A 6,684-nucleotide genomic window follows, 5' to 3' on the forward strand; every position below is an offset into this window, starting at 1 on the left:
GACGAGTTGGTGAAGGGCTGACATGTTAAAATGGAGTTAAGTCGATAGATTTATTGGATGGATAGGTCGGCTGGGTGCTTGAACGCATGGGCGAGAAAGCATATAAATAGAAGAATGAGTTGGAGAGATGAGGCATCATTCGATCATTCAACCAGAACTTGGATACAGATCATTTGGATGAGCCAAGGAGAAGAGCGAATAAGTGCGAAGGAGCAGGCCGTGAAGATGTGCCTGCACGACGGGAAGAATGGGTGAAGGCGTCATGCAGAGCTGAACGATGGGTGAACCGTTCAGGGCTGAAAGACGGGTGACCTGGGTAGGGCATCCGTGTAGGGCTGAACGATAGGCGACCTGGGTAGGGCGTTCGTGTAGGGCTGAACGATGGGCGACCCAGGCTGGTCGCCGGGTGAATGAAGGTGTTTGGGTTGTGAACGAGAGGTGCGATTGGCGTGCAGGGGATGCCCAGGTTGGTTGACACGGACACGAGGAGCATGCCCAAGTTGGGAAAATGACACGGAGGTGAAATGAAGTGCGACGGGTTGTGAATGAAGGCGACCGATGTGTGGACATGCCGGGTAGGCATGCACGGTGACACGAGTGGGTGCCCAAGTTGGGCAAACAGCACGACGAGCTGAACGAGCGCATTTAGGGGTGAACAAAGAGTTGGGCAGAATGTGCGGTGACCATTTAGAGGTGCCAACAAGGCTGGGCAACCGAGTTTTCCGAAGTTGAAAAATTGGCTAAGTGTAAATTTGGGGTTTCCTCCAAGATTTAACTTGTGTTGTGAAAATTGAAGATTTTATATATATATATATATATATATATTGATTCAGGTAGACTCATATTACAGGGAGTTGCCCCTCCCTTTATTCTGTTGTGCATTTCTATGTGTTATTGCTATTTATGATGAATGTTCATGGTTTTCATCTTGTATAAAGGATAAACTAATGCTTGGTAACGAAAAATAAACTAAGTACGAATTTTAGGCATAGTCCACGATCATAAGTATTGGTGAAAAGAAAGTGGTCGATGATGTTGCACCTCACTTTAGTGTGGTTGGAAGATTACCGCCAGTGTAGGGGCGTGACAGGTGGTATCAGAGCTGGTGAACTGAATCAAGGAGCTGATTCTACAGGAAGATGGAAGACTTGAAAGGGAGTTCAAGTTTTGCAGGTAATAGGTGGTATATCAGGGTGATTCATGTGAATGGTGGAAGAAGTGTAATACTTCGTGACAGGTTTGGCTGAGGTGAAGCTTCGTGCTTGGGCCAAGTTAAATGACAAGGCATGGAAGGTTTGGAAGAATGCGAAGGGAAGCTCTTGCTGACCTTATACAGGTTGAAGCGAATGAAAGAAGAGAACCCATGGATTTGAGATGAACTTGAAGTCTTGGAAAAGAATGTTGAAGACGAACTTCTTCAACTTGGTTGGACAATGGAGCTGGATGAAGTTGCAGATTGTGTTGATAAGGAAGAGGAAGTCGTGATGATTGAGGATGTTGCAGATGTGACAGCGATGGAGGATGAACTTGAGATTGATTAAGTTGGGCCAGGATCATGCGGTTTGCAGATATGGATGGATGAGGAAACTCACATGGAGGAACCTCATGATGAAGTATTGAGACTTGTGTTTTAGTTGAGCATTTAGTAGATGAACCGTATGCGGGGAAGGGAAAAACTAGTTTGCCAAAGCAAGGGAGGATCTTACCATGGATGTCTACAATGATACCTTGTATGGAGGAGCAAGCAGGGAAAATTTTAAGAACCCCCCCTAAATTTACATGTATAATAAATGGGCGAATCTCCATGGTATATAGGAAAAATGGAAGGCGATTTTATCAATAATATGATATGTATATATAATTTTTTGGCGAATCTCTCACTAGGCATGGCGAATATTTTACTCAATTATAAAATCTTGTGTTTATTGAATACACAAATGAAATCATTGCATTTCTTTAAAATATATTTTGAAATCAAAATTACCGAAATTACATATCGATAACCTAGTGGGCGTAGGATAAAATTCACCCGTGCCATTCATAGAAAGCATGAGAAAAATCCTAATACTATATATAAAACCAAGAAAAATTCAAATTCATCACTTCTAGGGACCTCGTAACCACCCTACCAATACACAAGTATGTTCCTGTTTGCAATTAGAAAAATTACCCAAATTACAATCTGTTTACTCCAGCATATGTTGGAAAGTTATAGAAGGATGACTAGTGCAATCAATCTATTCCTTTTAGCCCTGGATTTGTTTCAGTTTAAAACAGAAGTATACAAATATACTTGTCCAATGTCTATGCTTTAACCATTTACCTTAAGATGTTTTTACAATATAATTTCCTAATTCTATTTAATATCTTCATTACATAAAAACCAACCTATATCCATCTTAACTCCACGTCTACCACTCTTATGGGGATGAAATCTATTTATCCCTCTGAGCACTTGGTAGACCCAGAATTAAGATGGATCTAAGATGATAGAATTTCCCCTTTAAATAGTCTATGCTCACATGAATACCATGGTATTACCATGGTATTACCATGTGTCAATACCATGGGTTATAATAAACCTAGAGCTTAAAAATTACTATTAGTAATTTATAAAAACTAATAAAATTAATAGTTGATTTTTATTTTATTTTATATTTTAACCAAGCTAAAATGTTTAACATACATTAAACTACAACATCCATTTTTACTCTTGATCGGATCAAATATTTTTTCACTCTATGCTAGTTTGCATATCACGATATTTGATACCTCTCGGGGGTTAGTAGATCCAGAGTAAAGATGGATCTATGCTGGTTTAATTCCCCCATTTAAATATGCTACATTCCAGGTGAATACCATGGGTCAATACCATGTGCCATTTTTATTTTTATTAATACTAATATTAGGGTTACTAAATTTTTTTTGCATGGTATTAATAACAATCTAGTCCATGGTATTTGTCCCATAGTATTTTGCCCATAGGTTTCACCTAAATATAACGCATTTTTTTAGTGTTCGTAAATATAAGGTGACTTATGGAGTAAATATAAAAAAATGTTTTATTTGTTTACCATACCTCTCGTTTATTTATATTTTTATTAATTTACCATACCTCTTTTACAAATATGGTATTTGGCCCATAGGATTCACTTAAATAAAACCTCTTTCTTGAGCCTTCATAATAGAATGAGGGTTATGGACTAAATATAAAAAGAGGTTTTATTTATTTACCATGCGTCTAGTTTATTTACATTTAATAAATTTTTTTTGCATGGTATTAATAACAATCTAGTCCATGGTATTTGTCCCATAGTATCTTGCCCATAGGTTTCACCTAAATATAACGCATTTTTTAATTGTTCGTAAATATAAGGTGACTTATGGAGTAAATATAAAAAAATGTTTTTTAATTGTTCGTAAATATAAGGTGACTTATGGAGTAAATATAAAAAAATGTTTTATTTGTTTACCATACCTCTCGTTTATTTATATTTTTATTAATTTACCATACCTCTTTTACAAATATGGTATTTGGCCCATAGGATTCACTTAAATAAAACCTTTTTCTTGAGCCTTCATAATAGAACGAGGGTTATGGACTAAATATAAAAAGAGGTTTTATTTATTTACCATGGGTTTAGTTTATTTACCATACCTTTTGAGTAAGTATAAAAAGACGTTTTATTTATTTACCATACCTCCACTTTACTTGTATTTTTATTTGTTTACACCCTTGCACGTATATAAGGTGACTTATGGAGTAAATATAAAAAATGTTTTATTTATTTACCATACCTCTCATTTATTTATATTTTTATTAATTTACCATACCTCTTTTATAAATATGGTATTTGGGCCTTTGGCCCATAGGATTCACTTAAATAAAACCTATTCTTGAAAATGGGCGAATGGATTCACTTAAATAAATCCTATTCTTGAAAATGGGCGAATGGAAGGTTGTAACTCCTAATTTCAAGGGCTAAATTTACCTTTTTTACCCTCTCCCTTAATATAAGGTGGGCTATTTGAGGTGATTTGTAAAAATGTACTATGATACAAAATATTCGCCCACTAAAAATTTAAAGTCCCTTAATTTCGCCAAAGGGCGAACATTCGCCCCTAAAATTTTCTATGGGAGCAAGGACCATTGATTGTCGTAGGACTTGTTGGGGTTGTTTGTGACCTTATGATAGAAGGTACAAGGGCCCGTGACAAGGGAGGAACATGATGATCATTGCGGAGGAATGAGTCATGCTTTAGCCATATGGAGAATTGGCTAAGTGCCCGACTTGACTCATGGACAGATTGGAGAAGGGCACACAGTTAGGTATGATGATACTTGGGTGGACTTCTCATGGTTGAAACCAAAAGGAAGTCTTGGTGGGACCTTTAGTGGGGGAGCCATGGTGGAGAGACTCATGTGATGATGATATGGTTCGGTGACGGAGTTCACTAGACCGGATTAGCAGGCTTGGATGAAGATGAAGAATTATTGTGATGGGTCTACTTGGTTGGACAACATGGGAAACTTAGTCATGGACATCAGGTTGGAGACATGGAGCATGGCAGTGTTATGCAAGGACATTATGTAGGAGCACTTGTAGAGGTGTCACTTATGGGCATCCAATAAGGAGTGCTAAGGCAGGGATGTTGTGCAGGTAGATTTGCTGGCGTGACATGGAGATGTTTTACATATGAGATTATGGAGATGTTGTGCACTCCGATACAACAAGGCCATGGACTTGGTTGGATTGTGAGTATACTATGGAGAATTCCTGCTACATGGAGAGTGAAGGCATCTTGCAAAGACCTTTGGGCTGAGACTTGTATGCCTGTTGAATGTTGGTTGGAGATGACTCATGGAGCTCATGATGACATGAGGTTATGACTTTTGGGGACTTCATATATGGTGGACTTAGAGGATCTGATGCATTGAGGAGCTGAGGTCAGGGACTTTGATGCAGGATGGGGTGCATACTTTTGAGTACATATGGGTGTACTTGGAAGAGTGACTTGATGTGGAGGATCGATATGAGACACTTTGGAGTGATGGAGTTACAACGATGATGATGCCTTGGTGGCAACACTTGGGCATGGGTTGAGCCAAGACTTAACACATGGGAGATGAGACAGGTGTATACTTGTTTCTATGGCAGACTTGAGGGATGGCACATTGCAGATATGATGGAGGTTGCTTCATGGACCTGGATGTGGCACATCGAGAGTCGGAGTTTGATGAAAGCATCTCTTCACATTGAGGAAATGGATGTTTTGCAGCTGGATGATGATGTTGGGGTAGATGTGGCTGATTTCATGCAGTACATTAGTACCAAACATCATGGACAACATGTTGCAAATGAGATGAGGGCTACTTCATGGACCTGGGCATGGCTTAAACTTATATGGAGATGGATTCTTGATCGAGTTGAGGATTTGACAAGATGTTCTATAAAATGACTAATCATGTCATGAGGATGTGCATTCTCATGGTTTGAGTGTGACAATTGGACTGATCACCCAACTAGCTCAGATTATGGGGCTCGAGCAGTGTGTAGAGATGTGTTAGCATTATGTTGGAGTATCATGGCAACAGTTCACATAATGATGACACATGATGAGGTTGACACGAGATGTTGCAGTGGGCATGTAGCTTGAGATGGAGGGGCTAGCCTTCCACGATGGGAGCAGCATGTGGAGATTGCGACGAGGTAGTTGATGATCATGGATTGAGGAGACATTTTGATGTATGACATACCGATGGAGTATATGCCTTGGTATGGATATCTTGGTGACGGATGGTTGCCAGGATGAGAGATTGTCAAGGACGACAATGATTTAAAGTGGGGGAGAATGTAATGCCCACGAGCTATGGTTGGTGGACGAGAGAGGGCGCACCAGGTGAGGGTGTGGACGAGCAAGCCAAGCCGTAGGTCACATGAGTTGAAATGGAGAAAGTACGATGTGTTCTAGTGGAGATATATGTTTATATCGTGTGGGTGGTCTCGGGCGACCTAACGAGCAGGAGAGCCAACGGGCGAACCACCACATGGGTGGGCAGTCCCGGGCGAACCAACGGGCAGGCCGACAGGCGAGTTGGTGAAGGGCCGACATGTTAAAATGGAATTAAGCTGACGGATGTATTGGATGGATAGGTCGGCTGGACGCTTGAACGCATGGGCGGGCAAGCGTATAAATAGAAGGATGAGTTGGAGAGATGAGGCATCATTTGATCATTAAACTAACACTTGGATGCAGATCACTTGGACGAGCCAAGAAGAAGAGCGAATAAGTGCGAAGGAGCATGCCGTGCGGATGTGCCCACACGATGGGCTGAACGGGTGAAGGTGTCATGTTGAGCTTAACGATGGGTGAACTGTTTAGGGCGTTCATGCAGGGCTGAACGACGGGTGACCCGGGTAGGGCGTCTGTGCAGGGCTGAACGACAGGTGACCCAGGTAGGGAATTTGTGCAGGGCTGAACAACGGGCGACTCAGGTTGGGCGTCGAGTGAACGAAGGTGTTTGGGTTGTGAACAGGAGGTGTGACCAGTGTGCAGGGGACGCCCAGGTTGGACGACATGGACACGAGGAGCGTGCCCAAGTTGGCAAACAACACGTAGGTGAAACGAAGTGCAACGAGTTGTGAATGAAGGCGGTCGATGTGTGGACGTGCCGAGTAGGCG

This window comes from Pinus tabuliformis, chromosome 8 (assembly GCF_031772625.1).
Source record: "Pinus tabuliformis cultivar Carrire ecotype Pingquan chromosome 8, CPIR1, whole genome shotgun sequence".
NCBI lineage: Eukaryota > Viridiplantae > Streptophyta > Pinopsida > Pinales > Pinaceae > Pinus > Pinus tabuliformis.